The sequence below is a fragment of the Tauraco erythrolophus genome, chromosome Z (genome assembly GCF_009769465.1).
Source record: "Tauraco erythrolophus isolate bTauEry1 chromosome Z, bTauEry1.pri, whole genome shotgun sequence".
Lineage (NCBI taxonomy): Eukaryota > Metazoa > Chordata > Aves > Musophagiformes > Musophagidae > Tauraco > Tauraco erythrolophus.
Window position 1 is genome coordinate 11970320 of NC_141496.1, and position 23284 is coordinate 11993603.

The following is a 23284-nucleotide window of genomic DNA, read 5'->3' on the forward strand; positions in this document are numbered from 1 at the left end:
AGCACCCGGCGGCAGGAGCCGCTGGCTTGAGTCCACAGTGGGAAGATGGGCAGAAAGGCAGGCCTGGAGCGCTGCCGAGATAAGGAGCCATGCTGGGGGAGGGCTTCCTTTGGGCTCCGAGGCTGCCTTCCAAGCAAACTCATTCACTTTATCAGCCCTCCAGCAGCCTGATCCCCACCGCTGGCTGTGGGTGGGTTACCCGGTGCTGCTGCAGCTCAGATCCACAGATGTGCCGTCTGTCAACTAACCTGCCTTTGGGTACAGCCAAACATGTCCCCCCAGGCTGTGCGTCTTTCCCAGTTTGACTCTCCAGGGTGGAGAGCTTCCTGGGAGATAGAAAGGGATTTCTTCTAAGCATGGCTACGGTCCCTCGGCATCAGCTAGTGCCACTGCCCATGCAGGACGCACAGGCTTGGCCGGTTCCTGAATCTGGACAGTACAAGCCATGCAGATGATGCTATGTACACACGTCCTCTGCAGTCTCCTTCTCTGACTAGCAATTCCCCAAATGCTAGCAGCTGAAGCTCAATGAGGCTTTGCCCCCCATCCATTCTCTTCATCCTTCCCCCAGCATCATCCCTTCCAAGGGCTCTCCAGCTAACCTCAGCCTCCTACTCAGAGGGGACCAGAGCAGACAGAGGCGACACAAGGAAGACCGCACACCGCAGCTGTGCCGGAGCCCAGCGAGAGCTGCGGCACACACCTCCCAGCCGGCGAGCAGCTCTGTGTACCAGAGCATATCCATCTGCGTCAAAGAGCGCATGAGAGCGCCGGCGCGTGCGGAAGACGCCAGTCTGCGCAGCACGCCCGGTCGCGGACCTGTGCCTCCGTCTGTCGTAACTGGAGGATCCATTTCCCATCGACTACAGAAGAAAATTACTGGGATCAGACATAGGCTCTTCTCTCACCCTTTCCGCTCCACATCCCATGGGTCCGAGTCACACTGACAAGGGGTTCTGGTCCCTTCCACCCAGGAGCGCTTGGTCAGCTGCAGCATTTTCCCTGTAGGGGAAATTGCAGCTGGTGCTGCAATAAGACAAGTCGGTCGAGCATCACATCTCCAGCATGGTCACACGGTGCAGCTGGGTCAGAAGGCCCTGACACCCGGGAATTAAGCCCAGACTAAACCATCCTTTGGGCAGGGAGGGAGGGACAACTCCCTGGGTTGGGATATCCTGTATTTAATAAGGACAAAGAATAATCTGCTGCCAAAGCTCAGGACTGTATGTCAGAGCTGCTGGTTCTCCATGGATTTTAACACTGCTGATCCTCACTAAGAGCACAGAGCTCTTCTCCCTTCTCAGGGCAAGGAAAACCAAGACGCGAGTCACACAGGATCCTGCAGGTACCACTTCCTCTGCACACCACCCCTCCTCTCACCAGGATGCTCCAGTCATAGAATCATAGAATCACAGAATGGCATAGGCTGGAAGGGACCTCAGAGATCATCTAATCCAACCTCCCTGTCATGGGCAGGGACGCCTCTCAACTAGATCAGGCTACTCAAGGCACCATCCAACCTGGCCTTGAACACCTCCAGAGAGGGGGCATCCACAACTTCTCTGGGCAATTTATTCCAAAGTCTTACCACCCTCGTACTGAAGAATTTCTTCGTAAGATCTAATCTAAATCTGTTCTCCTTCAACTTAAACCCATTTCCCCTTGTCCTATCAGTGGACACTCTTGTAAAAAGTCTCTCCCCAGCCTTCCTGTAAGTTCCCTTCAGGTATTGGAAGGCAGCTATTAGGTCCCCCCGAAGTCTTCTCTTTTCAAGGCTGAACAATCCCAGCTCCCACAACCTGTCCTCGTAGCAGAGGTGCTCCAGCCCCTGGATCATCTTTGTAGCCCTCCTCTGAACACGCTCCAACAAATCTATGTCTCTCTTATGGTGGGGACACCAGAACTGGACACAGTATTCGAGGTGGGGTCTCACAAGAGCAGAGTAGAGGGGGAGAATCACCTCTCTTGACCTGCTGACCACACTTCTCTTGATACATCCCAAGATGCGGTTGGCCTTCTGGGCCGCATGAGCACACTGCCGGCTCATGTTGAGCTCCTCATCTATAAACACCCCCAAATCCTTCTCTTCAGGGCCACTCTCAACCCACTCTGTGCTCAGTTTGTATTTGTGCCTAGGATTGGCCCGACCCAGGTGAAGGAACTTGCATTCTGACTTGTTGAAGCTCATGCAGTTTGCACTGGCCCATTTCTCAAGCCTATCAAGGCCCCTCTGGATGGCATCTCTTCCCTCAAGTGAGTCCACGGCACCACGCAGCTTGGTGTCATCGGCAAACTTCCTGAGGGTGCACTCAATGCCGTCATCCATGTCGCTGACAAAGATGTTGAACAGCACTGGACCCAGAACAGACCCCTGAGGGACACCACTTGACACTGGTCTCCATGTAGACATTGCACCGTTGACCACAACTCTTTGAGTGCGACCATCCAGCCAGTTCTTTATCCACCGACTGGTCCATCTGTCAAATCCGTGTCTCACCATTTTAGAGACAAGGATGTCATGTGGGACAGTGTCAAACGCCTTGCACAAGTCCAGGAAAACGACGTCCGTTGCTTTACCCACATCAACCAGCGCTGTAGCTTTGTTGTAGAAGGCCACTAAATTAGTAAGGCACAACTTGCCCCTAGTGAAGCCATGTTGGCTGTCACCAACCACTTGGATATTTTTTATGTGCCTTAGTACAGCTCCCAGGAGAATCTGTTCCATGATTTTACCTGGCACAGAGGTAAGGCTGACTGGTCTGTAGTTTCCCAGGTTGTCCTTCGTCCCTTCCTTCCAGGGAGGCAGGGTGGGAGATCCATAGTGGTCAATGCGCCTCATCAGCAAAGCCAAAAGCAGAGCCAACACTTGTCACAGCGTCACCGAGGTCACAGCGCTGGGTGAGCACCTGAAGGAAACTCAGCAGCCACCAGCAGGACAGGCCCAGCAATTTAAATGCAGGTGCTTAAATCAGCCTGTCACCACTGGAAATATGAGCTTCTCTACGAGCTTGCAGAGCCCCTGAGAGAGCAGCAATAACCTATGTGAGCTCTTAGACAAGGCCAGCTCCCTGCCGTAGCCCCTGGGAAAAGGGGAAGCCAAGGAGGGATGTGCCCTACATCCAGTTAGGGCAGCTGGGGTCTGCCCCAGTTTGAGCCAGACTGTAATGATTTCCTGCCAGACCCCCATTTGTGACTAACAGAGGGGTAACACCACATCTGCAACACCTTCCAACAGCCAGGCTTGGGGGGAAGAGCAGAGAGAAGACAGCCAAGCTGCCCTTGCTTGTAATGTCTCTCCCACACCAAGGAGATTCCTTGCAACCGCCTCTGCTCCCGTTCTGCAGCCCAGGTGGCTGAGAACAGAGGCAGAGTGTCCCTCCAAAGCACAGTGACGAGACCTTCCTGCCTTCAAGTTGCACGTTTCAGGTCAGCAGGCTGGGAACTGTCAGCAGAGGGATGCCAGTTTATCCATCCACCTTCACAGCAGTGGCACGCTTCTGCAGCACAGGTGACGACAGAGGGCAGGACGACAAGAAAGGATTCTGGGTAACGATGGGTGGTAAAGTTCAGGCTTTCTCAATGTGGATGCTGAGCAGCAAGAAGCACACAAAGCTGATGCTTCTGCTGAAACGGTTCCTGGTTACAGGGACAGACACACAGGGCACAAGTCTGAGAACAGGCTATCTACCAAGGTGAACTGAGGATATTACCATTTCCAGGAGTGCCAGACCGAGCCTTCCATTTCTGAGTTCCACTTCTCAGCAGCTCTGTGCTCCCTACAGCTCTCCTTTCCTGATGCTTGAAAAAGTAGAGCATCCTCCAGGCTGCTAACTTAGGTGATGGCTCCAGTGACCCTCATGAAGTATTCCCTGGGACCAGCTTTCACCTCCTAGACAGAGCTCAATGAAGCATCAGCCCTTTGTTCCAAAAAAATCACATCCAAGGTCATCTGATCCAACATGAAGACCAGATGTGGAGTTTCTTTAAATGAAAGCTTAGATGGAGGAGCACGTCTGTGCCAGGGTATGGAGCTGAACGGCTAAGTGCCTGCTAACCCAGCCTGAAAGTTTTAAGGACTAAACTGCTTTTTCTGGTCAGTAACACAAATCCAAGTTTGCTAAAATTGGAAAGCCCACCACGTGGTCCACAGCTGGCACTCACCCTTCCTGCAAGATGGAAACCCCTATTGTCTTGGCAGCCCTGATTAGCCCCCTGCCCTTGGCAAAGGGATGCTCTTGTTAACTCAGCACATCCTGCAGCCCTCCGTACGCGTCCTGGGTGGGCTGGCCCACACCATCTGAATCTCAGGATGGAAACGAGTTGTGTCCTCTTTCCACCTTGCTGTCGGAAGAGAAAGAGGTTTCTGCCATCCATCCCTTCCCTAGTTTGTTTTTCTGTCCTCTACGGCACTCTGCCCTATGGGGCACCCTGAGCAGACTCTAAGCAGAGGGGCCAGGAAAACAGCAGGACTTGGGCTTTCCTGCCTAGCTACACATGAAAAATCAAGTTTTAGCCTCGGTAGGCTTTTAAAAGCCAAATTCCCTCTCCCGTCAAGGCGAAATGTGCCTGCAGGCACCCAGGACTGTCTCTTCTTTTGCATGGTAGAGCAGTGGATGTAGTCTATCTTGACTTCAGTAAAGCATTTGACAGAGTCTTCCATGGTACCTCACAGCTAAACTGAGGAAGTGTGATCTGGATGATCGGGTAGCGAGGTGGATTGTGAACTGGCTGAAGGATAGAAGCCAGAGAGTAGTGGTCAATGGGACAGAGTCCAGTTGGAGGCCTGTATCCAGTGGAGTCCCGCAAGGGTCGATACTGGGACCTGTATTGTTCAACATACTCATCAATGACTTGGATGAGGGAATAGAGTGCATGGTCAGCAAGTTTGCTGATGACACTAAACTGGGAGGAGTGGCTGACACACCTGAAGGCTGTGCTGCCATTCAGAGAGACCTGGACAGGCTGGAGAGTTGGGCAGGGAGAAATTTAATGAAATACAACAAGGGCAAGTGTAGAGTCTTGCATCTGGGTAAGAACAACCCCATGTACCAGTACAAGTTGGGGACTGAACTGTTGGGGAGCAGCACAGGGGAAAGGGACCTGGGGGTCCTGGTGGACAGCAGGATGACCGTGAGCCAGCAATGTGCCCTTGTGGCCAAGAAGGCCAATGGCATCCTGGGGTGTATTAGAAGGGGTGTGGTTAGTAGGTCGAGAGAGGTTCTCCTCCCCTTCTACTCTGCCCTGGTGAGGCCACATCTGGAATATTGTGTCCAGTTCTGGGCCACTCAGTTCAAGAAGAACAAGGAACTGCTTGAGAGAGTCCAGCGCAGGGCCACAAAGGTGATTAAGGGTGTGGAGCATCTCCCTTATGAGGAAAGGCTGAGGGAGCTGGGTCTCTTTAGCTTGGAGAAGAGGACACCGAGGGGGGACCTCATTAATGTTTATCAATATGTAAAGGGTGACTGTCATGAGGATGGAGCCAGGCTCTTCTCACTGGCAACCAATGATAGGACAAGGGGAAATGGATATAAGCTGGAACATAGGAGGTTCTGCTTGAACATGAGGAAGAACTTCCCAGTAAGGGTAACAGAACACTGGAACAGGCTGCCCAGAGAGGCTGTGGAGTCTCCTCCTCTGGAGATGTTCAAAACCCACCTGGACGCATTCTTGTGTGATCTGATCTAGGTGGTCCTGCTCCAGCAGGGGGACTGGACTAGATGATCCTTTGAAGTCCCTTCCAATCCGTGACATTCTGTGATTCTGTGATTTTGGAGAGATCCTTCCCTGCAGGCATTGCCTTTTACCCTCTGCCTTTTACTCACTGGCTCAGAGAAGGTTGGAGAGAGGCCCAAGTGCTGGCTACACCAGTGATGCTGCAAATTCAGGTGCCACGTGTGGGGGAAGCTGCAAATGCAATATGAGGGGTAAAAACAAAACCAAACTACCCAAAAATCCCAGGGCAGAAGGCCTGCACAAAGCCTGTGGTCCTGGCCTCCTGGCTCCCCGCCTTTGTTCAACACTCATTCACCTCAGGATACAGTTCCAGTTTTCACTCTGGTCTTAAAGCTCCCCATGAAGTTGCTCTCACTGATCTGCACAATTTCTTTTCTCTGTCTCACTTTCAGCAGGGACCTCAACTGCTCCTGCCTCCCAGCAAACGGGTCTCCATGACCTCTGTAATTCAACACACTGGGAAAGGCTCAATCAATCCCCTCTATTCCTAGCCCAACACAGACCTTAAAAGCTCTCTTTGTTCCTTCTACAAACCCTGTCCCACAACTGTGGCTTAACCCTTAGGGCACTGCCTCAAATAAAGAGTGCTTCACAGAAGCAACACAGGTTGCAGCATCCATGGGAAGCTGGACTCACCCTCCACCTACGGTAGCGCTGTGCTGACAATCTGCTGGTGGCCTGCAAGATGCACTGGATACAAATAACGGGGCAGGGGGAAGATGTCTCTGACCATCCTCATCATCAGTACAAACTACCACCAAGCTACATGGGGATCTTATGACCCACATTGCTGCAGCAACATGGGCATGATTAGGCCTTGCAACTCTTCATAGCCTCCTGATCTCACTGTACCTGCCCTCAGTTCAGCAGGTTTATTACAAAATACGCCCTATGCAGGCAGATTCAGCACCAAGGAAGGAACAGAGGTGACGAAGGAAGCAGGTGGGAGCGGGCAATCCCCTTGTCACTCCTGCCCCCAGGTGCAGCCATTGCTCCACGACCAGGTGCAGCCATTGCTCCACGACCAGGTGCAAAGCAGAGACAGCAAGGGATGCCATGCCATTACCTCCACAGCCTGCACACAGGCGAGAGAGCAGTGACGGCGCTTCCGAATCTTGCCTTGTCTGAGATAAGCTCAGACCTGCATCCTGAGCGGCAGCCCATAAATCACACGTTGGAGGAAGCAGTGCCACGGGACTATCTGTGATCATACGCCCTGCACATGGGAATGCAGAGGGGATGGGAGGCACAGTCAGCCCTCCCTTCCCTAGCATGATCCATGGAGCAAGGGATGCTTTGCTGCACCCAGAAGTGTCAGCTCTGCAGCTGGGACAGAATAGAGCTGCCCTGAAGCACTCCAAAGTACCAGCTCCACAGTCAAGAGAGCAGGCTTGCACCACTGCACCCCAAAACACCACCTCTGCAGACAGGACAGGGTAGAGCCACGCTGCAGCACATCAAAATGCCATTTCCTATCAGCTGCTGTAGTTTCCCCTCTGCCCCTTTCCGGTCCCACCCTGCCCCTCCCTGCTACCCAGTCCACAGGGAAACTGAGGCACGGCATGCTGTCCCTGCCCCAGGGAAGGAGAGCAGGTGGGCAGCCCCCAGCGTTGGGTCCAGCGTGGGGAGTAGGGTAAGGGTAGTACTGACACCTCTGAAAACTCCAGTGGAGAGAGAAAGATACTCACATATCCTGCACTAAGCAACCATCCAAATTATAAGCCTCCTCTGTTCTCACCTCTTTTGAAGCAGAAGTTGGCCCTACTCTGCCACTGGCCATATGGACTGCATACAGCTTAGCGGGGCTACATCTGGCCCTACAGACTGACCCACACACTCTCTGGCACCAGAGGGGATGGGCACATACAGGGTTCTGCACTAGGTGCACGTAACAGCGTGGCCCAGACAAGAAAGGTAATAGGAGCAACAAAAACAACAACAAAAAAATAAAGAGCCAGATAGAGCATTATAAACCAGAAGAGTGCCCTGGCTCCCAGAAGGCTGGCAGGGAACTGCACGCTTCCTTGAGAGCAGGCCATTGCATTCTTTACTTTTACTTTAAAAGATTCATGTGTTTGAGTAAAAACTTCGATTCTCTGGTCCAGTTCTAGAGGCCGAAAAGTTTCCAGGTACTGACCTCAGCCTCTCTGTTTTCACCAGACACCTCGAAAAATCCTTTTGAGGACCGGCTCACCAGTTGAGCTTCTCAGGAGCAGGTCCACAGCAGTGTTCACCCACACCAGCATCCTTCAAAATTCCCACGTCTGGTGCAGTAGCAAAACACCACCCATCTATCTTCCTTGTAGGCAGAGAAGCAGAACGTTGTGGTTTGGCCTGGCAGGCAACTAAATGCCACGCAGCCGCTCCCTCACCCCCAGGGAACAGGGAAGAGAATTAAAGGGGAAAAGGGAAGGAGACCTGTGAGTTGAGATAAGTACAATTTAATATTAATATAAAATTAAAAGTAATAATGGTAAAACAATATATGAATACATATATATAAAAAATGATAATAGTGTATACAAACAAGTGATGCACAGTGTAATTGCTCACCACCTGGTGACAAATGCACGTCCCATCCTGGCAAACGATCCCAAAACAGATGAGTCCTGACACCACAATCCCAGATGAGTGAGAGGCCCAAAAACAGAGTGAGAGATAGAACTCAGAGACTGGGAGAGCCCTCAGAAGAGCAAGAGCTTCTTCCCAGCCAACCCTCATCTATATACTGGGCATGACATTGCATGTATGGAATATTCTATCGGCCAATTTATGCCTCAATCCTAAGTCTAAGTTCAAATCATAAGGGGAGTTGTGGACCCTTTGTCCCGGCCATGCTCCCTCCAGCCTGCTGTGCTCCTGCACACTGGCAAAATATGGGAAGCTGAAAGGTCCTTGATGTCTCAGTGCCAACTATCAACTTTCCTCTCATAGCGAATCCCATACCAAATCCAAAACACAGAGCTCTTCTAGCTGCTAAAAAGAAAAACTCACTCTGTCCCAGTCAAAACCGGGACACTGAAGATAAAGCTTTGCTCATTCAGGCTCCAGGTCAGGCACCTCGCTAATGTTACTAAAGCTACGGTTTCTTTACTGCATTTCTCAATGATGTTGATGATGAGATGATCACAAGATCTCAGTGATGTTGAGAGCTCAGCGCTGTACAGTTCAGCTGGGCCACTGAATGGAAAAGCAGTGCTCAAGCTGCAGAAAACACTCAGCCATTATGCGCTGCTCATCTGCAAATCTCCTGGCATCCTTCCCCAGGCTGGCTTCTCTTGGTTGCCTCGCTCCAACTTCCTGGGGACTCCCTGAAAACAGACCCTTCCACCCCTCCCCTGGGAAAGGCGTTCAGGTGGTATTTGCTGTTGCTGTCATGCACAGCATAACGTTATTGCCAATACCCTTGCCCCAGCTCTGTCTCCTAGGACAACATAACAGTAGATTAAACTCATTATCCCCTATCACTTTATGGCACAATCTTTTCATTTCTCTGTTAACACACATCTGAGACGTATCGAGTTTCAGGCAGGCTCACTCCGAAGAAAATTCCCTGCTCTTTCCTTACAAGCATTTGTGCAAGCAACACCTTTTCTTTTTGGTGGCAAAAAAAACCCAAAACCCCAAACCACTGACAACAAAAAAAAAATCAAACCAAAAGACACTCCAAAAAAACCCACTTTGAGGTTCACTTAAGGACAGAATTTGACTTTTCTTTCTAAACCACTTTGGTCAGACCTTTCCCAGGGTCTGGCAGACAGCATTCTCACTACAGCTGACACTGGTGCAGCTCCATCAGCAACGTCTGGAGTGCTGTAGTAAGGAAGCTTTCAAGGGTGAGATGCCTTTTCCTTCCCAAAAGCGACCAGCACATGAACACAGGCATTTCCTGGTAAACTGCTTCGCCTTGCTTCCAGCCTCTTCTACAGGGGTGGCCTCTGATAGCAGCCTTCCTCCGGAAACACCACTGCGTTTTGCTTAGTTACTCTAACAGTATGATATTGTAGGGAAACAGAATTAAACAGAGCTGTAATCTATAATAAATCATTCCTACTGAGCTGCCAGGGAGCTAGCTGCACAGGAGAAAGAGAGGAGCTCGAAGTCTGTTTCCTCAACATCTAAGCCACAAAACAGCCCTTAGGTACAGGGAAACGGCAGAGCAGCAAGAGGAACGCTTTCAGGGTGGCACTGATTTTTGTGTTCTCTCTATCCAGATTTATCACAGGGCCAGGACAGATCATGGCAAATACCTTAAGATCACAGACTGTCAGCGCAGGGGAGAAGTCGGCAGCCCAGACCCAGACAAAAAGCCTGAGAATATTCTAGTTCCTCAAATAACTGCTCATGTTTTTAGCTGTTGCTGGCTCCTAGAAGGTGAATTGAAAGCAAAGCTCAGACCCGCTACTTGATGCCATAGCTGCTTTGTTTTGCTGGCAGCCACAGCAGAGAGGACCTTGAGAATTACCCCTTTTTGTCCACCACTGGCCCAGCTATGCTAATCTCATCAGCAATGCAAACACTGCTATAGAAAGGACTGTGCTAACCTGTCTACGCTATGCTCCCTCCGCACCGCTCCAGCAGTGCCGACTGGCCGTGAGAAAACCCCCATGCACTGAGTCCAGGCGTTTCCCCTAGGTCTGAACAGAACAAAGAGCTGGCTCTTGCAAGCTATTCTTCATGCATCTTCCAGACAGAGCAATCTGTACAGCAGTGCTGGGCTCTACCATCTTCTCACAATTTAGGGAATGGAGGTAGAAACACCCACTGAGTCAAAGTTTCTCCTTGGTCCCAGTGATCCATCATCTCTCTGCTGAAATCCCCAGCACTCTTTCCACATTACTCCTGATGTCCAGAAGGGCACTGGCCATTTTTTCAGAGCGACACTGCTCAGGATGGTGTCCCCATCTGACTACTAGCAGGTATGGATGTCCTGGACTTGCCTAAGGCAATGGCAGCAGGCACGTAACCCGCAGAGTACTTTCCGAACTTCAGTGCTGCAGCTCAGCCAGGAGGAAATCTCTCTTGGCTGCCTCTCCCTAAATGCTTATTCCAGCACTGCCTGTCTTAACTCCTCCCCAAATCAGGGGCCGAGTATGTGACTCCATCGCCTTTGGGCTTTTCTGATCCTTTGTACTGTGCTTAAAAATGTGTAGTATGAATAGGCAAGACAGAAAAAGAGAGAGCAGCACTTCGAAGATGATATGGTTATAACTCATTAGGTCACAGCGTCCAGGACTTGAGTCTTGGACAAGCATCTCAGCACGCAAGGTGCTGTACAAATGGCAAAAGAGAAAACACCCTCCGCCCCAGAAACTGGCAATTCACGCCCCAACACGCACGCGTAACTCAGAGCCTTATCTGCTGGGCTCTGCATGCACTCTGTGATATTCCACAGCACATCTGAGGCCTCAGTCTAGAGGAAAGATCAGAAACAACAGGCTGTGAAAGCAGGGTCAGAGGGAACTGCTGTTGGGCTCAGTGGATTCTGTCCATGCTCCACCATCATCCGCACCCACAATACATTGTAACGCCAATTCTCGCACCAAGTGCTGAAGGTCACACACGTGAAGAGCAGTGCTGGAGCTGCTAATCTGAAATTGCCTTCAGTATCAGGTACCAGCGTCCCAGCTTCCTCCATGGAAAGGAAGCTCCAGCTGGCAGGGCGGTGCAAGCTGTTGCCCTCTGAAAAGGAAAGGAACCTGCCGGAAGCGGGAGGGAGGCAGCACATTGCTGTCTGCTGCAAGCAGCTTTCCCAGAGGCTCCATGTTACAGCTTGGGAACACCATGGTCTGGAGCGCAGGGGACATTTTACATCAAATCTAGCCCATTCGGGAGTTTTAAGATGACTGGAACTGTAGCACTGGATGGAGTTGTGCAGCCTGTACAGATCTTAAAACAACCCTAAACAAGACAAGACACTATAGTGGACTGTAAAGGGTGAAACAGTTTTCAGAGGAATTTCTGAGGCTTTGTACCCTGGTTCAGAGTGGGACGGAAGGGTCACAGCTCAGGTGAGGATTGTGACGTTTGTGAGCACAGGGCCATCTGGGCAGCTCACAGACCAGCATCCTTTCCCCTCCAGTTTCGCCTGAACGTCCTAGTCCCAGATGAACTCTGGTCACAGGCACTAAGGCAGCGTGTGCCACGCCATGGCAACACCACATATTGGACCTGTACAAATTCAGAGCATCCTCTGAAGGTGGGGCAGGCTCCTTCCCCTCTCATTCTTGGCTGAGCACAGAGCTGCGGGTGTTGTAGCTCACTCTGAACACTGACTTTTGAGAGGTGTAATGAGAGAGGTTTACAGCTCACATTGCCATCCATGTTTAGATGGTCCCTTCCCCCTGGCTCGCATCCAGGGCTTCGGGCACATCACGGATGACAGGTCAGGTCTCAGTCACACTCACATTATGGCCAGGCTGGAGCTGGCTTCCTGACCCGTCCTCTCTGCACAGCGAGCAGCACGATGTTCTCTGCTTCCTTCAGCAACAGGAGCCAGCTCTCTACCTGCATTTGGCAAGGGGTCTGCCCAAAGACAGCTTCAGAAACATCTAACTCCTCCTTTACACACCCCAGAGGATGGTCTCAGACTGTATCAGAGGGCTCCCTGGAGCGTCTGCTCTCCAGCAGAGTACAAATGCCCCAGAGCAAGGCAAACTGGCTGGGCGAGGTGGACGGCACGGTACAGGACCAGGTTTCCTTGGAAGATGCAAGCACGGCTGGAGCCACTCACACAAATTAACTGAGGATGAGCAAGGGCAGCAGAATGACTTCTTTCCTATGTGGTTCAGTGAGAGGGCTCAGGAGACTGGTTTCTTTCTGGCTGGGCCTGCTCTGCAACTCAAGGCTTCAAACAGAACAGGTCTGCAAACAGGAGCAGCCAGCCTGTTCCCCAGCGAGGGGTGAAAGAGGGGAGAAGCCAGACAAAAGACCCCCGGCCACCCACCCTGAGGCTGCTGCCCGAGGACAACAGCTCCAGATGCCAAATTGTCACGCAGAAGCCCAGTGGTGCTGAACCCATGGCACAGCTGGGATGGCGCTGCATGGAGGGCTGCGGCAGGCTGCAATTTTGCCCCGGCTGCTCCTCCACCGTGCGCTGTGGAAAGCGCAGTGCTGCGATGCCGCCAGCGGCGAGTTGCCATAGCAATCCCCCCAAGTATGCCCCCCTGCCTCCCTCCTTTGTCTCCGCTCCCCTGAGCCTTGCCGTTCCCTCCCCACTGCCCCACACATAAAACCCGCTGCACAACACCCAAAAATCTCAGCATGCTCTTAAAGGGCTGTTCATCACCATGAGGAAGGAAAGGGGACAGAGGTGGAAGACCACCTTCACAGGCCATCATCCCCACCTACAACACAGGCAAGGTGCCTAGTTCGGACCCGGGTGCATCGCACCCCATGGTGCTGGGTCCTGAGGGGGACACAGGACAGTTGGGCAGCCAAATCTGGGGTTCAGAGGTCCCTCCAGCTGCTGCCCACATCGTGCTGAGACAGGCAGGGATGCCTCAACATTGCTGCGTGCTCCATGTGGTGACACACAGCCCTTACCGAGCCTAGTCAGCTTCCAGCACAACTGGCTGCCTGCTCGTCAGAAAGCCCTTTGAGCTCTTTCTACCTTGTGGCAGCACTGGGTTTGATGGAAATGGAGGTCCCAGATTCTTCTTGCTGCAGCCGGACAGGCATCTCCTAAGCCTCTGCCCTCCAGTCCCTTTTCCACTTCAGGCAGTTCTGTTGTGCTGCACCGAACCCTGCTGTGGCCTGAACTGGAGACAGGATCCTGCTTCACATCCTGTCCTAAAAACTGTTGTCGAACGTTGCTACGTGCCACTAAACAGTTGCCTAACCTGGCGTGCAAGCAGAGCTCCTCTCCCTTTCACTTCTCCCACGCGGGCACAAGATGTATGGGGAAGACAAAGGACCCTACTGAGCCATGCTCAGGTGTGATACCTGCCAATATCTTTCAATGAATTAACTTAATGGCTTAACAAAATGGATAAAACATAACTTCTAAAAACTCTGCTTCCCTCTCCACTCTGCCCTTCCTCAGATCCCGTAAGGCCCACCACAACCCGTTGCATCACTTGAGGGTTATAGCAGAAGCTAGTGAAGCCTCGGTCCCAATCCAGGATGAGTCATGGAGCTCAGGAGACCGTGCAACTTCCTTCTGATACCATCAAACACGTCTTACACTGGCTAAAAATAAAGATGGGCTAAAACTGCAGAGCCACGTCTTGCCTCAACACGAAACTCAGCAAAGCTCAGCGCTGCTGAAAAATCACCTGAGCAAGTGGAAACCAAAAAGTGCAGAGAGCCCGAAAGTCTTGGGTGTACAAACAAGGGAGAGGCCAGCAGGCCTCACCCTGTGCTGCGCTGGAGGATGGCAGTGGCAGATGCCGAGCAGCCATCCAGCCGTATAAAGAGGGTCAGAGCTGGGCTCTCGCCTCACTCAGCAGGGGGCTTTGCAGCATTTCCACACTCAAGAGGCTTCGTGAGGACTGTATTCTGCACCACATGCGCCCACTCGAGACGACAGGAACCAACTGCGGCAAACAGGAGGGATGCTGTGTTTTTGGCAGGGAAAGGCTGGAAAGCTGCAGCCTGCTTCCACCGTGCAATGTGTGGGCACCCACAAAGCAAGGTCCAAAGGGTGCTTGGTGTTGGAGCTAAAAAAGGGGTCACACGTACATCTGATACGGCTTAGACACTTTAGGTAAGTGAGGAATTCAAAGTTCTTCCTAATCCCTGGGACGCTATGCCCAAGCAACACAAGGATATGGGATTCTCACACAGCTCTTAGCAGGGAGCCACAGGATCGCACACAAATAGGGGCTCAGAGGGACACCAGCAACGTTCAGAGACCTAAAATTAGCCCCAGCAGATGATCCTCAGCTCCATTCTTGGGAGCAGTGAGAACCAAACAAGGATCCAGCTGTCCCAACACTCCCATGAACAGGATCTCTGAACGCCCGACCTACTTGCAATGGAGATGGTATGGCAAAGAGGGGATTCCTCACATAACTCCACTACCAATACTCATGAGGAACCCAGGGCCTCATCTTTGAAGGGAGAGCAGCATTTTCTTTGAGTTTCCAGTGGAAAGAAGATCTACTCCTAGATCAGCTGGTAATACCAAGGGGCAACAGCAGCCCACATATGCTAAGAGCAAGCTGAAGGACATTAGGCTGACCACTTTTAGTGGAAGATAAACCTCCATTTTGCCAAGTCTTTTGAGTTTGTCAGCAAAGCATTCCCAACAGAGGCACTGCAAGTCTGTCCAAGAGTCTGCAAGCTGTACTAGCTTCCAGATTACTGCTAGCTGCACTAAATTGAACTAATATGGTTAATTCAGCCCAAATATAAGTTCACTGATATCACTTGAGTTAGATGATATCCAAACCAGAGAGAGGAGGTCCATGCTATGACCAAGTAATGCGAGAATCTGCAGCATTACACATATATTGGAGATTTGCTGTCCCTGGAGGTATCAAGCTATTCCGTCAGCAAGGGCAGGTGGGGGGAGAAAAGTGGATGCAACATGGTGACCCTTGTGTTAAAACACCTCTTGTCAAAAGGCAGAGGACCCCTGAGAGGATGCTGTGAGCTTCGTGGATTGGGAACTGCAAGCAGCTCCAGCAGAATTAAGGGCAACCCTTTTCTCTGGTCTTAGACACCTAACATGTCTTTTCCATCACTAAGAGCGACAGAAGATCCCAGCATGGAGCATGTATTAATGATTGTCACAACTCAGCTGGATGAAGGGGCTGCTCTGCTGCCTCCACGTTGTATAGCTGGGAGTCCACAGCACTGACATGAGCTAAGGACTGACTTCTTTCTTCCTTTCTTTCTTTCTTCCTTCCTTCCTTTTAACTTCCCTTCACTGACATGAGCTAAGGACTGACTTCTTTCTTCCTTTCTTTCTTTCTTCCTTCCTTCCTTTTAACTTCCCAGGTGAATCTACACCTGCCTTGCTCACTGTGGGTACCACTTCAGCACCAGGCTGAAGGATGAGGTCCAGTCTCCAACTGCCTCTGGACTGGTCCCAAACTTCCCTGGCAGACACTTCAGAGGAAGATGCACACAGCCTGGGCAGCTGGGTGTCCTAAACAGCAGCTTCCCCATGTAGCCTCTCCTGGTCAAATCATACCTGAGCTCTGGGGTGAGAGAAGGGCTCAGCCTGCCCCCGCAGAGGCACAGTGCTGATGAGGGCTCCCTTCTTGTTGAGAGCACACCGTGCAGGGCAGGCACTGCTGGATCCCAAGCATGGGAATGGGACAAGAGGCCCACTGCTCTCTCAACCCACTGGTTACCTCGGAGCAGCAAGAGCCGGACCTTCGCATTTCTTGACAATGGCAATACAAAGACTACCAGTCCTCCTGAAACACTTTGCTGTCACTCTAAGCCTCACACACCATGGCCAAGGGTCTCCTTGAGCTACAAAATCCTAGCTAAATGGAGGCAGAGCTCAACTGGTCCTGATAGAAAGCAGGATGCTGTCTACCACAAGCTCTGGATGAAATTTCAGATCTGTTTGTTCATGTGAAGGACAGAGAGTAGCAGAGACCAGCAGCTGGGAAATGCTCCTGTTCAATACTGTCGTTCCACAGAAGGACGAGTGCGGCAAGCAGCATAGCCTGCAAGTTTCCAAGGGCTTAAAACACACTGCCCATGAGCTCCTGACAACTGTGTGCAGGGTTCAACAGTCTTAACAGCACCAGTTGCACACATCCAGGCTCCCTTTGCCACACTGCCATCAAGGTGGGAGGCAGGAGCACCCAGCAAGCCTGGGCTGCAGGAGCACTTCACCGGGGTGACACCTACCCTACAGAGCTGTCCCTACAGGCCAAGAGGAAGAGAGGATGGGGTTCTCCAGCTTCTTTATACAACCCTGGTGAAGGAAGAGAAACTAGTGATCATTCAATGAGTGCTAACCTTGATGTAGGGCTGAAGCAGACAGGAAAGGCAGCTCTCAGCTGTCAGCACCCTCAGGGTGGTCTTGGAGTTGCTTGTTCTGGCTGTGTTGGGTCACCTGAAAAGACAAGCACACAGACACACATTCAACTCAGCTGGGAAATACTCTGTCCGTACAAGAAGACCTTCCGAACACTGGGTGGGCAGTTAATTGCTCATCCAACACAAGCGAGTTAGTGGTCTATGCACAAAAGAGAGAGGTCCTGAGCACCCCAGTACCTTGAAGACCCCGTCATATCTTCTACCATTGCTGAGGCTACCCCTCCAGCTGCAACCCTGACTCTCTCTCAGGGTTCCAGTTGATAACATGGGTGTCACCCACGTGACTCCAGGCGGGTGCATGGTTGGTTCTCCCGTGAGAATTGCTAAGGTCACTGCCACTCTCCCCATTCCGCAGACTTCAGCCGAAAGCAGTCCCTTCTGTGCCCTTGCTTTGTTCTTCTCCACCCATCCTGCCGTAAAACCTCCATCACGCAGATTCTGCCGGTACTCGAGTGGGTGCACTGGCACACAGCTCATCTACAAGAACAGGCTCTGGCTGTGGTCCCCACAGGCCACCCGCTAAACCAGCCCGCAGGGACGCAGAGCCCGGGCAAAGGCCAAGCTCTGCTGCAGGGAGACACCGTTCCCAACAACCCAAACAGACCAAGCCAACACCGCAGCGTTTCCCAGGCTACAGCAAAAGGGGAAAAAGACAACTGCTTAATAGAAATCTCGGAGAGGCTTGCCAACACCGTCACAAAGTTTAAGACTCCTCCCTGGGCTCCCAGTGCTGTAATCACAGACTACTGGAGATCACACTGTGTTGGGGGCTTGGTCCTTGTGCCCAGCAGGTCCTGAAAACTAGGGCAACATTAGCCTCCCTAAAACCAGGTCTGACATTTCCCTGTCTGCAGGCATGATGATAAAAAGCTGCTTAGGGGCAGTCCCCGCTCCCCAGCCTGCCCTCCCACATGGGCTACCACCCTGCAGTACCACCGGCAGCACAACCCAGCTCCGACCTGAGCCACAGCAGCAGCGAGCAGAGCACTGTGGGCAGCCACACTGCCAGTTCCCCAGAAGCCCAGCCTTTAAATTGTGACATGAGGAAGTACCCCCACACTAGCTTACCAGTGCACCGGTCCTTAAAACATCATGAAGGCACCCAGAAAGTTTGTGCTTAATGTCACCTGCACCTATACACCTAGCAGGTCAACCTGCACCGGCCTCCCAGGAGAGTTCCCCGCTGGAAGCTGTACCAGCGAGTCACCAGGACTGTTTTTTTGGAGAGCTTAGAAGCAGAACAAGCCCCAGTTAAGTGTAGCATGTGTATATGTAAATGTACATATATTCAAAACCCTCCAACAATTCCTCACCCTTCCACACTATCTTTCAGAGAAGGCTCAAAAGGCTCTAAGCCTGAACAGTGACAAGAATTGCTCTGGACACAGCTGAAGTACCGCCACCCACATACTGCTGCAGCACAGGAAGCAACAGCGATGCATCCGACAGGGACAGGTTGAAAACACTCCCCAGGAAGAATGCAATTACCCCAAATGGTCTGAGGCCAGGAGATCTGGATTATCACCTCAGCTCTTGCATAAAGGGCTTTACATCTTTGTTCACTTCCAGCAAGAAGGGTTGGCATCAGCCCTGGCCTCAGACATGGATTTGTTACTAAAAAGCACTTTCATCTGAATCACTAACTGCACTTTTTGCAGTACACAGGACTCCTTTGAAGGATCCCCATCCAAGTATTGTTCTGCCATCACGCTGCTTAGCTGGGGGGTTGTCCAGGCCACAATACAGGCGAGTATGACTGCAAACCACCGGCCAGTCCTGAAAAAGCTCTCTGAAATGCAGAGCATGTGAGCTCAGCTGCTCTTCATTCAGGATTCACAACCAGCTGAGGACACTGACAGAAACAGGGGGAAAACATGTTAATTGGCAGCTGGGCATTCACGAGGCCAAGCAAGACAGGCTATGAAAGAGAGGAGCAAAGGCAGAGGGAGGATGAAGATTTGCAAGGACATTTTCCAGTCAAATAAAATAGCTTTTAAAGCAAATTTCAAACTTCGTGAGACTAAATTCTCCAAAGGTTAAATTCACCTGGCACACTTGCTCACAAGAAAAAGCAAAATGGAAAACAAAGGAAGTGAGCCAGTCAGAAAAGGGGCTCCAAGGAGTAGAGCCAGGCACTGCAGACAGAAGGAAGGATCAGAAACATGCAATGGCGTTACCAGGACGCAGGGATCCACACAACCCACTGGAGGAAGGGGGTCCCTGGGAATGACATGCGGTGGAAAGGCATCAGGCAAAACCCTCCCACAGAAGACTCTCGCTGCCAAGTAACCCACAACGCCCCCCACAAACCATCTGTTAACATATAAATGGCTCCCTTTGGGATTTCTCCCGTGTTGCCCTTCACACCTGTCCTGCTTCAAACCTGACTCATTAATTCCTCCAGCCACGGAAGCCTACGATAATTTGATTACAGCTACGCTGGTAGCATGCTGAGGACATCACTTTTCTAGCCAATATGGCTTCACTTTTTCCTTCTGCATCTGTGGTCACATAACCTATGAATGACATGTTTTCTTGTTCTGCATCCAAGACGTGTCCTGGCCCCCAGGCACTGGGCATTTCCACACAGCACATGATGGTGCCTACCAAATCTAGAAGAGGACAAGCGTGGGCAGGCCCAGAGCAATAAGGGCAGGTAAAGGACTCAGAAAGAAGAGTCAAGAGTCATTGACTTTCAAGAGTCAGATCAATAACTACCCCCTTGAACCACCCTCAGACTCAGAAGCAGTGAGGAAGGTCCAGGCGTCTCTGCCTTCTGCTACTCAGTGCTGCCACACAGAAATGTGCTGGGGCAAGCAGCTGGTAGCAACAAGGAGCAAGACCAGCAGTGCAGATATGCTTCTCTGCTCTCAGAGGTCCCTTGAACCCAGGAAGGGAACTTCCTTTCCTCCTCCGGCTCCTCATGCTGAGAAGACCTGAAACTGCTGAGGGAGCAGGGGCTGGGAAAGCTCAGCACCACGGCAGAGGGAGGGTGTACGGACTGGGGGCTTCGTCTGCCTTTGAAACAGCAACACCACCAGTAAAATTAAAATTATATATTTTTTCCCAAAAGTCAATTCCTGCAGAGGACAGATGAGAAGGAAAGACCTTGCTGCAAAGGTAGGGGAGTGGGGGAGCCCCTCAGTGAGCTGTGCTTCAAACAGCAGGGTCTCCAAAGCCAGGGCAGGGTGACCCCACCAGCTTTCCTTCCAGCGGAGCTGGAACAGCCCCAGCCCTGCCCCACTTGCAGGCCAGACCTTGCTCCACCAGCCCAGCTCCCCAAAGACCACAGCTCTACGGCTGGGGTGACAGGAGAGCTCTGCTGTCCCCACACATCCCTGTCCATGGGAAGGGACGCGTCCAGGGCCCATGGCAGTCAGCAGGAACCTGGCAAAACGTTATGGGAGCAGCCGCCGCAGATGAAGCGGGGGCAGGTGCTGCCTCCTCTGCGAAAGACACCGCGGCAGCAGCGTCCCACCCTGATGCACACCCTATACAGACCTCTCTGCCCACCCAGCTCCCACCGTGCCCTGCCCTCAGCACCGGCAGAGCTGCCCGGCGGCTGCAGATCCCAGCCTGCCGCCATGCCCAAACGGGCAGCCGGGCTGCGCGAAGGGAGCTGCATGCTGGGACGTGTAGTCCCTACCAGGGCCCCGCCGCTCGCTCACGCCAAGACCCGCACAATGGGAATTGCTGCTGTGGAATGAGGTGGTGACGAGGCTTTGCAGGATGATTTAATTCTCCAGGTCCTCAAGCCCTTCCTAAAGCAGAGCCCAGCCAAAAATAACTCTAGTACCGTCACATTGGGAGTTTTCTCCTGTTTCACCTGCCAGACCTTGCTCACCTTCAGCATACGTTACTGAGTTTGCTGAGATTCTCCGCCGTGTCAGGGTTCAGTCCTGCTAACACTCTCCACAAGGTCTCAACTTCCCCTCTTTGCTAAGGCTGATGGACACAGTTCAGGCAGAGGACACGGCCATACGCAGATCTTTGCTTGTGTGACGCTTTTTAAAAAGGCACTGGCTGGAAGCGACTTTGAAAACACCCTAGGACACAGCACAGCATTCCTCGGCCATGCACTTTTCACGGCAGCTGCAAACTCCACGTTCCTTACTTACAAAGCAAAAGGAGCCCGGAAACCCTGGAGATAAGCCTACGCCCCTCGTAGACATCAACAGACGAGTCTTGTCCACAGGTGGGTGGCGAGCAAGCCCCCAGCCCCAGCTCCCATCACGCCGCCGTCCCCTCCGCCTTCCCTAACGCACGGCAGCTTTCCAAACACCACATCGGGGGCTGCCGGGCTGCGCTGCGCACCGCCTGCGCACACTTTCTGTAGAAAACCGGGCGCCCCAGCCGCAGCAGAACGCTTGAACCCCCCACCCGGTCTGCAGGTGCTGATCTCGGGTGGGCGAGCGTCCCCCCGACGGGCCCTTCCGCCCGCGGTGGCCGTCACCAGAGGGCAGCAGGCCGCTCCCCGCGGCCGCCGGGGTCCACATCCGCTCCAGCGCCGTTCTCGAAGGCTGCGATGGACCCGCGGGGCAGGTGCCGGCCGGGCGAGCGCTGGACCAGCCGCGTCTCCTGCTCGTCCCTCGGCGGGCTGCGTGGCCGGGCGGCGGCGCGGCAGCTCCGGGCCTCCAGCACGGCCCCGCCGCCGCGGGTCCGTCGGGCGCGGGTATCCGAGGGGGCCGGGAGCAGCCAGCTGGGCCCAGCCGCGGCTGGCTTGGAGCTGATGCCCCGCAGGAGGAGGCGGCCTCATCCTGTCGGCACCGCCGTGGACGGGCTGTCCCTGCCCATGTCACGGCGGGGAGGACGTGGCCGTGGTGGGCGAGACCGGGGGCAGCACAGCCTCCGCGAGCTGCCGGGCACCTTGGCGGCGGGCTGGGAGCCAGGATGGGGAGCACCCTCCGAGCACAGCCCGTGCCACTCCAGCCACAGGGCACCCCTCCAGGGCGGCGGCGCCTTTTCACAGCCCCGCTGTGTCCCTCCGCCAGACCTTCCCACCAATGCCCCCCGCGGGCACCGACACCCCGCAGCAGAGCGGGGGGCATGCACAGCCTGGCTGCCACAGCACCCCTCCGCCGCCCCCGAGGCGCTCCGCGGTCTCGCCGCCGCCTGCCGCAGGCTGGCCCCTCCCGGTACCTCCTGCCACAGCTTCTCCCCGTCCCGGCCCCCCATCCCGGTCCCGGCACTCCCGACTACAGCCCCCTCGGTCACGGCCCCGCCAGCTCACAACCCCCATCCCCGTCATTGATCCCCGATACTGCGCGGTCACGGCACCCCCGGTCACGCCAATCCACCCCCCCCCCCCCCCCGCTCTCGCTCGCCTCCCCGGTCGGGACCCCCCCAGTCCCAATGCCCCCCCCCGAACCTTCTGGAACCAGGGGAAGCGGCGGGGACGGGGCGCATTAACCCCCGCCGCGCCGGACAGGCGGCCCGTCTCCCCCGGTGCCCGGTTCCGCTCTGCAGCCCCCCCCGGCCCTGCCCGCCGCGGCCCCATCGGACCCACCAGCGCCCCCTCCGCTGCCTCCGTCACCGCGTCCCCGACTGCTGCGCGAATCCGTCTGTTCCTTCCGGGTGCCGGCGGAGACACGCCCCCCCGTGCCCTGATTGGTGCTCTGGGCGGGGCACGGCGCGAGGCGAGGCGAGCAGTGGGGCCGCGCGGCCAATGGGCAGGCTGAGAGGCGGTGACGCGCCGCGTCCAGGCCCCACCCCCGGCCCGCCCCCTCCACGTGCGGGTGTGTGATGACAGCGGGGAAGGGGCGGGCCCAGGCGAAGCGGCTCCTCATTGGCCGCCGGGGGCAGGGGCGGGGCCTGGCTGCGGGCCGGGGCCCGGGGCTGCGGCCGCGCCGACCCTGCGCCGCTGCCCCGCGGCCGGGCTGGACTCTGGTTCCGGCCCGACCCCGAACCCGGCCCCGACCCGCTCGGGGGGCGCCGGCCCGCGGGCGCGGCGTGTCCCGGCCCCGCGGGCATCGCCCCGGCCCCACGGACGTGCCCCCGCGCCCCGCGGACACGGCGTGTCTCAGCCCCCCGGGCACGCCCTCCCCCCGCCTGATCTCACGGGCGCAGCGTGTCCCTCCCCACGGACGCACCCGCGGGGACGGTATGTCCCGGCCCCACAGACACGCTCGCCCCCCCCCCCCCCTCAGCCCCACGCGTGCAGCGTGTCCCAGCCGCGCAGTCACGGCCCTCCGTGGCCCCGTGGGCATAGCTTCCCCCAGATGGGACCCCCAGCGTGTCCCTTGCCTCACGGACATGTCCCGAACGGGACCACCCGGGTGTCCCCCACCCCAAATGGAGCGAGCGGGCACCCCACGGGCCCAGCCTGGCAGCCACCTGCACAGCCAGGCTGGGAATTGGCAGTGCCAGGCTGTCCCGGAGTGGCCGTAGGTGAAGGACCTGTGGGTGCAGCCTCCCCCTCGGGGAAATGGCTGCTCAGAAATGCTCAAGCACCGAACAGCCGTTGCACACCGGCAGGGATCCAGGAAGGACTCATCGCCCTGGGAGGCGGCAGCCTGGAGCTCACCAGCCTGACCAGGGGCTGTTG

General features: G+C 54.4%; 1 protein-coding gene across 2 annotated transcripts in view; it reads right to left on the bottom strand.

The window, feature by feature from the left end:
* Positions 1 to 22276, bottom strand: part of ATOSB (atos homolog B) — a 43020-nt gene extending 20744 nt beyond the window's left edge. For both annotated transcript variants that reach the window (XM_086629136.1, XM_086629139.1), the window contains exons 1-2: positions 22247 to 22276; positions 16660 to 16756 (exon numbers count right to left, since the gene is read on the bottom strand). The gene's annotated coding sequence lies outside the window, so the exon portion shown is untranslated. The remainder of the gene's footprint in view (positions 1 to 16659; positions 16757 to 22246) is intronic.
* Positions 22277 to 23284: the final 1008 nt, after the last annotated feature.